This window comes from Cydia amplana, chromosome 14, assembly GCF_948474715.1.
Source record: "Cydia amplana chromosome 14, ilCydAmpl1.1, whole genome shotgun sequence".
Lineage (NCBI taxonomy): Eukaryota > Metazoa > Arthropoda > Insecta > Lepidoptera > Tortricidae > Cydia > Cydia amplana.
Genome location: NC_086082.1, coordinates 5,378,039 through 5,390,789, shown reverse-complemented (window position 1 = coordinate 5,390,789; position 12,751 = coordinate 5,378,039).

Below are 12,751 nucleotides of genomic sequence, written 5' to 3'. Positions count from 1 at the left end.
CGCTAGCAGGCTCGCCTGACACAGATACTTCTAGAAATTCTCCGCGTTCCGCCAATAGTCCTGGACACCGCTACAAGAACGTAACATCATTAATCATTGCAAGTATTTACAATGACATAATATCATCAATTATACGATGAATCAGATGTAATAAATAATAATAGTACATTTTCATTTGCTACATGATATATTACCGATTCATGTAATGTGTAAATGACACATAAAGGTGTGTAATATCATAGAGAAATATATTTTTCTCTATAAGTAGGTAGTCATATGTGGACATACCTATATTTCATAACATAAAACTTATAATTATTAAGAAAATAATATTGTCTTATCACCGGTTTGCCACCAAAATGCTAAAATGTTATTAAGTTAAGTGTTGATATTTTCAAAGGTTTTTGTATCTATATAATTTAGTTGGAAGGTGTTTATGTTGTGTCCTTTGTTGCCTAGTACATATTAAGAATATGTGTAGTTTATAATCGACTTCTTTTATATTGGTATTATTAGCACTTGGAAAAAAATAGATTAGAAATGACAAAACAGATGTGATATTAGACAAAAGGTCAGCACGAGGTTTCTATCAACCGATGAAATTAGTAAGCTGACCTGGTTCATTTCAGCCGCATGTTCAACTAGCAGCAGATGGGATTAGTACTGAATTGAATTGACAAATTTATTTAGCAAGGATCTAAAATGAAGTATCCAACAAGGTTGATTTTTTGCAACGGACGTGCAGTCTAAAATGACGTCTGGTTGATAAATGGCAACCCTGTGGAGTAAGATCAATTATGCGTGAGCTTAATAATGTTGTTTGATGACGCAATTCGCTCATTTTGCTCGAGGTCGATGACCGGTTAATATTTCTAAATGAAAGAAACATGCTAATGATAAGTTGATAACATAAAAAGTTAAAATATCAGTAGTGACATAGGTATTTAACAACTTAGATACATTTTATTATTAATATGAATAAAGCAAGTCACAATTTGATGTACGAAAACTTGCTAGAGTAAGACCAAAGAAAGTCTGCAGCGCTAGATTAAAAGTAGTTTTTAAAAATCAGTATGCGGCAACACCACAGAAAATGGATTAAATAGTCTTGAGACTTGTGAAATTTCTACCATATTTACCGTCTATGAAAAAATTAAGCTGTATGCACAGCTTAATTTTTATGGTAAAATAAATTTCATTCCAACAATAGATGTCACTATTAATATGTACCTAGACATATACTAATATTGATAAATAATATTGGGAGAATGTGACATTTGGCTTCATCAAAATTAATAAGCTTTTGTAATATCCGCGACGGCGGTAAATAGGTACAGAGGGCCTACCGCGAACACCGAAGTTCTCAATATGCGGGCATCTTTCTCTTTTACTCCTATTAAGGCGTAATTAGATTGACAGAGAAATTGCCCGCAATTTGCGAACTAAAGTTTTCGGAAAAACTAAATAAACCATTAAAACAATAAACATATTATTAAAAATAAATTGTAGCTTTAACTAGTAGGTACCCATGCCGTGAGCATAAGCATGGAGGTTGTGGGTTCGAGCACAAAACCAGGCTAGTACCAATGAGTTTCACGAAATGTTAGAGGAAGTTCATAAGTATGCCTATACCTATTAGGTGTGTTCAATTTGCTGTGAAACCTTAGTCTAAACCAATATTATATTATCTAAGTAGGTACATATGGTGAAGTATTAAGATGTTTCATTCCACTTACCCGTCATCAACTCCAAATTTTGTAAACATTGTCGTTTTTCAGCTTGAATCGCCTCGTGCTGACTTTTTACAAGTGTAAAATTATTCGTCATGCGGAAAAGTAACTCCCGCACGCCGGTTTTGTAAGGTTTCACCATGTTTATTCCGTTCATCACAAAACACAACGAATATTTAAACGATTTTGACAAACACATACCATAGTGCATGACGTTTACTGACTGCTAAAAAACATTGCCATATGTAGTTTTTTAATTCGCTGTCAAATTATTGCGCTGCAGACTTTCTTTGGTTTGACTCTATCCATCTTGTAAAGATTTTTTGTGAGGTTTTGTGAGAAGATTAGCAACATTTATAATATAATCATCACTGCTTTTGAATTCGGGTGCAAACCGATTTTGAAAGATTTTAGTACTATCACCTTGGTACAGTAAAACTTAGATTATCCGAATGTTGACGCGAATTTGTTGCTCACTGCTTCTGCGCATTGGTAGGTATTGGTTGGGCATACCTATTGAAACGCGTTTAGTTTCATCAAATGTCGTTTTAATATATGTACCTACTGTTTTTCCTGTAAAAAGTATTATTTTAATTTCATTTCGTCCAGACGATAACATATTTCGATTAACCGAACTTTGTTGATTATCCAAATTTCTTGTTTATTTATTTAAGATTTCTACAATATTTGTAAACGAGTATAGTTAGGGCAAACTTCATATTGTCTTCTACTAAGTATTTTAATATTCGCTGCTCATAGTTACCATGAATCCTATCCCAAGATCCATTATCCTTGATGTTATCGACCGTCACGGCAACTGGAGCAGCCTGGCAGCCGTCCAACCTATCACAGCAAACACATACAGGGTTAGTGAACTTTACACGGGTCTAGACTCCTGGACGGGTGCCATCCTCCACATTAAGTCAACTCAATAGGTACTTACTAAACGGTATAGAACGGTATACATAGTAGCTGCTAGTACAGTAGTTGTTCAGGTAAATATAAGTCACTACCAAAAATTCAAGTTCACTCCTTTGTTTTATCAAAAAGAAATAGCGTTTTTTTTTATTCTGCACCCATTCCTTATTCCTTAGGTGCTAAAGTTTGGAACAAACTAACAATGCTCTGACTTTAACGTGACAAACTGGGGACGTGCCATAATAAACGTGAAATTTTTATAGAAGCCAAGGTCACATTTTTAGTGACCTTTGCACCCTTTGTCATAGCAAAGTCTGTGCAGCTAGCTTGGTCCGACTCTATAAACACTTAAGGCATTCAATAGCATGAACTGAAGCTATCGAAATATCATTACACGTGGTCGCTTAATGGATTAGCCGTAATAGAGATAGATGAGCTGTTGATAATGCACTTTGTGACACGCATGCATAATTTAATTCACCTACCGTGGCGCCTTAATCGCTTTTCGCTATTAGTTTAATTAAAAAGATAGATGAGGGACAGAAATGAAGTTCATGCAATGCAATTGGTTTTTTGTAAGGTCAATTGAACTTAATTAGTTTCTAATATAATTATTTTGTTCTCGCAGAGGAACGGGACTACCTGTCACAAGTACCTGACACTTACAAGATGGCCCCAACGAAAATGTTATTTGCGATGTAAGTATCATTAAGGAAATATGTAAACTATTTTAATCTTTAGTAACTTATTATTTAGGTAGGTATATATTTACCTAATCTAAAATTGGGGGCACCAAATATTCTTTCCATCATTCATACGTTTCTGTTAGGAGATTTGTAGACCAAATTATTCTTGATGTGGAAATGAACTAAAAAAAATTGTAAAACGGCTTTCAACAGGCACCATTATAATAACAGACATTAATTTATTGTTACCAGATGCTTCTTTCCTTACTATCTACTAAATTTTTTGCAAGATTTGTTTAATAGTGTTTGACCTCCAACAAAAAGAAAAATTAAAACATTACTAATATTAACTCTCTACATCAATTAAATATTCTATTCATCTTTGCATTCATTAAAATTAATTTAGGCCTACTTGTTTGCTAAATCACTCCCAACACAATACATTCAATACAATACAGAGTACCTGCTCTCAATGTCACGTCGGGATTCAGAAAGTGCTGTGTCATTGACATTTGGCCGTTCACTTACAACTGTAGATATTATCGTAAAAGCTTTTAGCATTTCATAATAATTACTGTTATTTGAGTGATGAAAATACGATGAATCAAGTGCCGAATTACGGTGAGATACCGATACAGGTGCACAATGAATTGTATCTACGATACAAAACAGAGAGATGTCAATAATGCAAAGAAATGAATCGGTCAAGTGTAAAGTATAGGCCAAGCAACAAGAAAGTATACAGGGAAAATGGGACCTTTAAACCCCTTTTTTTCCCCCTCTGCTCAAGGGCTAGGGCCCGGGGACTTTTGATATGTTCACCTCCTAACTAGTCCAAATAAAGTTACGAAGTCAAAAATTGTTCGTTGCCCGGCCTAGTACGACTTGACAAATGAAAAGTTAATAGGTATGTAACTTATAGGGACCGCAAAAAAAGATAAAGTGGGTATTGATGTTACTTTTTGCTTTTTTATATGGATCAAAACTATGTTTAAAGCGAGCCAAACAACAAACATGTAAGTCGTAATAGACGACTTGACTTGACCGGATCAACCCTGAAATCGACAAAAAAATCATCGTCTAGATACTACGCCATAAGCAAATTAACTAAACAAAGCAAATTAAACTAATCTCATAATGGTACTTTATAACAATGAAGTTAGTCACGACGTTCTCAGAAGGATCACTATCGGAACGTTCTGCATGAGCCCTAAACACGCAGAACGCAGGTGCTTTTGACATTTCAACTTGCAGATGATTCAATTACCGCCAAATACACTTTAAAACTTATAATCTCAACCTTAAGGTGATATAAATTAAAATTACTAGAATGCAAAACTAAGTTATGTTTTTTGAAACCATAAATTTCGTTCTTGTTACCTACGACATAAGGATTATATTACTTAGTATATGTAATAAGGCGTGTTGTACACGGTTTTTCTTTGTGCCAAAGTGGCCAAAACAAAGGTCTTAGATGGTGTTTAAGTAATGATTAGTTTTTTCGGCTTCCTGATTAGATTTAATCGGATGACTATTAAATTTGAGGAGCGGAGTTCGGAAAAAATGAATTATACATTGTTACAATAACTATAGCAATAATTGACCCGGAAGCCTGTGTTTTTACCAGAAAAACATGCGTTTAGTTTAGTGTGAAGTCCATGCATTTCAGCTTTAATGAAGTACATAGAGCTCTTTTCCACTGACGTCCAGCTTTCTGATGATTCTTATTAGGTTCTTTTATGTTTTACCAATTATAACCTTCGTAGAATAAATAAATATTATGGGATAATCTTACACAAATCGACATAGCCCCACCCCCACGCACAGTAAGCTCAATAAGGCTTGTGTTGTGGGTACTAAGTTCTTTTTTTTTAATAACACATTTATTTTTAATCATATCAAAAATAAAGTTCTAATTTTCTACTCGAACATAACAAACACCATATATACTATCTAAAATTAAAAACTAAAATTAAAACTAAAATTAAAAATTAAACTATTTTAAATTAAAATAAATGTAATAAATACTTAGATACATAGAAAACATCCATAGCTCAGGGACAAATACGAGTATCTGTGATGAACACACAAATAAATGCCCTTACCAGGATTTGAACCCTCCTGCTATGTATAGGCAGGGTCTCTTCTCTACCAACAAGGCTAGGAGGCCGTTATAAACAAAAAATGTTTTTTTTTGTCAGTGTTCTAGGACATGATGACGAAAATCTTAGTTATCCAGTCTACACGCCACGCTATGGAGGCACCATGGTCGATTGTACATACATATAGAATTAGTTTCCTAAGTGCTAGTATGTAAACTCTGAGTCATCTTACACTTAACTAAAGAGCAATTCGAAATGCTCTGTTGCTCTTAAAAGTATGTTCCTAAAAATTACTTCCATTACAGCATCTGACATTTACAAATTCAAGACAATACCGTCTGCAAGAGACAGTCAATAGTCATCAACAAGCTTTAGAAATACCAATTACCTTTAAACAATGTAAGTACCCCACAGAAAACAATATGTTTGCGTAATCTTATCAGACATTGTTATCAGGTTTCCAAAAACCATTCATTATCTGGAGTGGACACTTCAATACATATTTGGACAACTACGTAACAGCAACCGAGATCTAAAAGGTGCCTTGTCTTTGTTATCTGACTGGATAAGGTTGATGCAAATATCTGTTTAGAATTGTATAGATGTACTTAGTCAGTATCAGTTGGACTGGATGTAAAACTATTACTTATTCTGTAACAAACCTAATAAATAGAAAAAATAATACTAATACTCCTGGACCGAATTGACAGCGACAAAGTTTGAGACGCCACTATTCATCATATAGGAGCCTTTTATGTTGGCGCTATCACACCCCGTTGTTTACTAAGACAGTGTAGAATTAACTTACATGTACGATTCTGAAGGTGACGTTTGGATGTCAACTGCAGCTGACGAGTGACGGAATGGACGTCATAATCAAGCCAGTAATGCGGCGGCGAACGTCACTCATTTTATCAAGGAAATTGACAGATACAGCGACGGAAAAAACGACACCGCTTATTGTAGGTATAAAAGAAGCAAATCAAAGACACGAGCCATCTCATTGTTCCCTTCACCGTATTGGCGATGCAGATGAAACAAATTGAAACTGTTGTTGAAAACGAAAGTCAATATATAATCTCGTGCGCTTCATGACTTCATCGCTCAGGTACTTTGAATCGAGTAGAATCGTTTAGGTACTTGGCCGTAATATTGAGTGATGTATTATATGGGTCGATTATTATTTACTATCGATTTCCTTTTTCGTTACATTTGAATAGTTTAAAGAGCTTCAATCTCTGCTCGGAATAAATATGAAATCCCAATTTGGGACAAAAAAAAAATACGTCATTTTCCGTTGGGCTACATTATCATCATCATCATAACTTAAGAGCTTTACTCTTGTCGGTGGAATAATCTACCATACATTATACGTTGTCCTAATCCAGTGGAAGATATTTTATAGCATAGGTACGGTACGGTGCGGTTGCGCTTATTAGGTATTATTAGACGAGAAAACACCATACATCATTAAATAAAGGATTTAATACATAAAAACATGGAAAACAGGCATAGCTTAGGTAAACCACACTCCTACGCCGTAATGGCGGTCGATCCACACTGACAGTTAGAGCCGCGCCAATCGTAGTCTTCCCATCGACACCGACCGTATAGGGTTGCACTCGAGCAAACCACATAATCGGTTATCAGTATGTACTAAAATAGGGAACTATCGAATATATCGATTCACCAAATTTTATAGAAATCTAAATGCCACTTTATTACCATAACTTGACAGCATGTAGACACAATGATGCGGAACCTGAGGGCCTACCGCGAACCACGTTCGACGTGTTGCCTCCCTGTCACACTTACGTACAAATTCACAAGTGCGACAGAGAGGCAACACGTCGAACGTGGTTCGCGGTAGGCCCTCTGTAAACGTCTCAAAAGTATTCAAGAAACGTAATTTATCGCCAAGATACCAATACGGCGGCGATCGAGCGTGCTTCCGACGAATCGATTCACTCTTACATTCCAGCATACAACTCATTTGCACGACCATTACGTTCGACACGTTTTGAAATATTTACATGCGATTTAAATGCTCTTAAATATGCAAAATTGATACAAAATTGCAACGGACAGCCTACACTTAAAGTGTCGTTTGCAATTACGGTGTATAACTGAATCCTTGGAATAAAGTTTGCATGACAAAGACGGTTTACGATAAAACGTGTAACTACTAATAACGTGAAATTATGATGATGGTTTACACTCTTTTCAATTACACTGTTCTTTAGGCTTCAAGTTCAAAATGATATGATGCTCCTATTTTATCTTCATCACATCATCCTATCATTATCGTTCCTTAAGATCTGAATTTATGATCCATACAGATACTGGCCGCGTAGCCAATATGCCAATCGCTTTACGTGGCTTTACGCTCCGTAGCGATCGAAACGCAACTGACACCATCATCTTCCTCGCGTTGTCCCGGCATTTTGCCACGGCTCATGGGAGCCTGGGGTCCGCTTGGCAACTAATCCCAGTAATTGGCGTGGGCACTAGTTTTACGAAAGCGACTGCCATCTGACCTTCCAACCCAGAGGGTAAACTAGGCCCGTATTGGGATTAGTCCGGTTTCCTCACGATGTTTTCCTTCACCGAAAAGCGACTGGTAAATATCAAATGATATTTCGTACATAAGTTCCGAAAAACTCATTGGTACGAGCCGGGGTTCGAACCCGCGACCTCCGGATTGCAAGTCGCACGCTCTTACCGCTAGGCCACCAGCGCTTCGCTGTCGAAGCGATAACTATTGTAACCTTGGCTAGGCCGGCTGGCCTATCAGGATTTCACTCTTGGCTTTGAAAAAAATTTAAGAAACACAACGAACGTTTCGTATTATGTTCTGACCTGTTTCTTCTGTAACCTGATAACGTCCTAGTTGGATGATGTAAAAGGTTGGGAACCCAGTGGTTCTTTCGTATGGGCGTACCTACCCATACGAAAACACGCAAGTTCATTAGTAGTATTAGTACCTAATTAGGTACTGCAAGTTCGTACATTTGCTACTTGCAGTAGCAGCAAGTTGTACATCTGAACTCAACCTAAACTTGCACTAATCGTAATCTATTCAAATTGCAATTGCAATTCAAAACTATTTTTCCTTCCAATCAAGCAAAACTTAAGCGATTATCAGTTGTATAACTTTAATTATCGATGATCTTAAACAGATTATCTTAATTTGTAAATTACTGGCACCTAACATTATGTACAAATGACTCTTGAACTGGTTTCCCTTAATTGGGATTCAGCAAAATTAGCGCCAAAAATTATAAAACCCGTTAAGACAATTCACTAACGTTTTGTTCAATTTATCGCAGTCTATGTGGGTTGATTACTCGTAAAACCTGACTTAATGATATCAAAAATACGCATTTTGTCACGTATTCTTTTATTTACTAAGTCAAACTTGCTGGCCTTAACTCAGTTCTTGAGGCAAATGTCATCGACTTATTTTGGACAATATATTCCATAATATCCATACTCATCAGAGGTAACAAGTTCGGAATGACATTGTGAGTAGCTATTTGCAAGTAAAATGGTTTGTATAAGTAAGCTCGTATACCAGTATTATGTAGTTAAGTGGTACCTTCAGTCAGACAATAGAACAAACCTCTTAATTATTTTTTCTGTACGCACATTGTTGATAGGTTACATACTTAGGTATGTTACTTTATCACTTTGTTACATATTTGACATATCTTTTAACGTCATATTTATAATGCTACTAAAAGAGTATTACGACAAGTTAAATAAAGACTAGATAAGTTATAAGAATCGATAGTTTGGTTAGTATATAATGCGGCTTGGTAAAAGTATAGGTAAGTACCTTCATCTTTTATTTTGAGTTAGTAGTGTAAAACATCAATACATTTTCTTACATATTGCCTTTATATTTTGATTACGGTTGTTTCTATAAAACAAACTGCTGGTTACAAATATAGTGACATAATTATGTGGTAAGCAAATAATTAACACATCAGTTCACATCACGTAGGTCCGTACGAAGATTATTTTATGTCAAGGTACAAGTGACAAGTGGTAACTCTCCACACCCCTAGGGTACAAAAGAAACAAACTTTGTAATTAATACGTATAAACTATATAAAGTATTACCTTTAGAAAAATACAGTTATGTAAATGTAGGTCAGAATACAACAAACACAGAACGCACTACGACTCGTACTATAATCATTAACTGCATTACATTCGAATATAGGGAATATCCTCTTTATTTACTTGCTAGGGTTGTTTTTGGGCGTTTTTAGGGTTCCGTAGCCAAATGGCAAAAAACGGAACCCTTATAGATTCGTCATGTCTGTCTGTCTGTCCGTCTGTCTGTCCGTCTGTCTGTCCGTCTGTCTGTCCGTCCGTATGTCACAGCCACTTTTCTCCGAAACTATAAGAACTATACTGTTGAAACTTGGTAAGTAGATGTATTCTGTGAACCGCATTAAGATTTTCACACAAAAATAGAAAAAAAACAATAAATGTTTGGGGTTCCCCATACTTCGAACTGAAACTCAAAAAATTTTTTTTCATCAAACCCATACGTGTGGGGTATCTATGGATAGGTCTTCAAAAATGATATTGAGGTTTCTAATATCATTTTTTTCTAAACTGAATAGTTTGCGCGAGAGACACTTCCAAAGTGGTAAAATGTGTGTCCCCCCCCCTGTAACTTCTAAAATAAGAGAATGATAATACTAAAAAAAATATATGATGTACATTACCATGTAAACTTCCACCGAAAATTGGTTTGAACGAGATCTAGTAAGTAGTTTTTTTTTTTATACGTCATAAATCGCCTAAATACGGAACCCTTCATGGGCGAGTCCGACTCGCACTTGGCCGCTTTTTTTTTTGTGTCCCTATACACTTTTTTTTTTCAAATTTGGGATTTTTTATGTTATTTCTACTAAGAATCACGAGCTCTTTCTATCCTAATAGGAGAAAAAAAGTGTCCTAAGGTTTTTATTTCCATTAGGTACGTCACCATTTTTCATAGACTTTGTATGGCGGTCGCGGAATGGAAAGATCGAATAATGTATGAAAATTTTGGGACACTTTTTTTCTCCTATTAGGATAGAACTCGTGATTCTGAGTAGAAATAACATAAAAAATCCCAAATTTGAAAAAAAAAGTGTAGGGGACAACAAAAAAAACGCCCTTCTGCGATTCACTAACCTCATACAGCCAAGGGCTGTATGTATTTATTGTTAGGTAATTCATGTGTGCCGGTTTCTGGGATTACATCCCAAAATCCAAGCGTGCTAGATCGTTCCCGGCCGTTTCACAATTATATTCAGAACACAGATGAAGTTGTAAAGAACTACCCAAGATGGCTTTCAGACCATTAAGCTCACGGGCTCATTGGAAATAGACGCGGCAGGTGCTTTCTTGGCATTTGGCACCCTCTATTAATTGGCTATTATTGGAACAGGTTCCTCTCTCTCTCTACCTGTTAACAACAGTTTTAATGTTACCTACCATGGATGTAATAGATAACGTCAGAGTTTAATCTTATTTATTACTAGTTACCTGTTCTATTTTTACGTTTTTACTTATGAAGTGTGGCAATTTTACTTAATTTAAGTCTTTATAGTACTTAAGTCTCGTCATCTATGGTTGAAACAACACTGTTAACGTAATGTTTTTAAAAGTATGAGCCTATATGTATGTTTGTTTACAATAGAAATAGGTTTTTACCATTATAGGATGAGTATCTTTAACCACTGTCATATTGTACAATAATTGGGAATTTACATACTCTACTCACATTGTGAATCATTTGGTTTAAATGAAGCATGTAACCAGTACGTAATTTATCTTTTATCTTCCATTTAAACTTTAGCTGCATGTTAAACTTGGGAGCATGTATTATCTTCAACTGGTTGGACAGTATCGAACACTATACATTATTCGATTGGTATTTAATGTAACATATACCTGCCTACCTAATTTCGTAGATGTCTCTACTCTGAACAATAAAATAAATTAATTAAAAATTAAAAAACACGACTGCAGTTTAAAAGCGAACTGAAAAGCTAAAAATAATTTTTAGTTATGTTAGGTACTCAACTTAATGAATGTAAAATATAATATATAAGTGTTCTGTCAGGGTCGTAAACAGCAAACGGAAAAGTTTAGGCTCATTTAGGATCGTGACTGTACCTGCATATTTTATTTCGATTGCAGTCGGGGACCTTGATATATTGAATTTTTCCCATTCACAGGTCCCCGACTGCATCGAAATAAAATATACAGGTACAGTCACGATCCTAAATGAGCCTAAACTTTTCCGTTTGCTGTTTACGACCCTGACAGAACACTTATATATTATATTTTACATTCATTAAGTTGAGTACCTAACATAACTAAAAATTATTTTTAGCTTTTCAGTTCGCTTTTAAACTGCAGTCGTGTTTTTTAATTTTTAATTAATTTATTTTATTTTATACATTTTAGTGACCATACAAACCAACCACATTTTTATACTTAAGTTGCTTCAAGGAGCTTTCATCATGTTGATATTTGATATTATGTTAGCATAAAACGTGCTTAAAAACCTAAATAGGTCGGACCCAAAAACCAGACGTATTGAAAAGTGCTATGGCTTAATATCTCTGCAACTACATAATTATTTCCCATTAGTTGGCTTTCGGCCTTCGCAATTAAGATACTTAGGGAAGCTGCAGAAAGCATGCACCTTTCTTACGTTCCCGGCCTTCGGCCCTACGTGAAGCTCGGCCTTCGGCCTTTGCAATTAAGAATCTTGGGGAAGCTACAGAAAGCGTGCACCTTTCTTATGCTCTGGGCCTTTGGCCCTACGCGAAGGTCGGCCTTCGGCCTTCGCAATTAAGAAACTTGGAAAAGCTGCAGAAAGCGTGCACCTTTCTTACGCTCCGGGCCTTCGGTTCTACGCGAAGCTCGGCCTTCGGCCTTCGCAATTAAGATACTTCGAGCTGCAGAAAGCGTGCACCTTTCTTTCGCTCCGGGCCTTCGGCCCTACGCGAAGCTCGGCCTTCGGCCTTCGCAATTAAGATTCTTGGGGAAGCTACAGAAAGCGTGCACCTTTCTTACGCTCTGGGCCTTCGGCCCTACGCGAAGGTCGGCATTCGGCCTTCGCAATTAAGATTCTTGGGGAAGCTGCAAAAAACGTGCACCTTTCTTAGGCTCCGGGCCTTCGGCCCTACGCGAACCTTCGGCCTTCGCAATTAAGATACTTGGGGAAGTTGCAGAAAGCATGCACCTCTCTTACGCTCCGGGCCTTCGGCCCTACGCGAAGCTCGGCCTTCGGTATTTA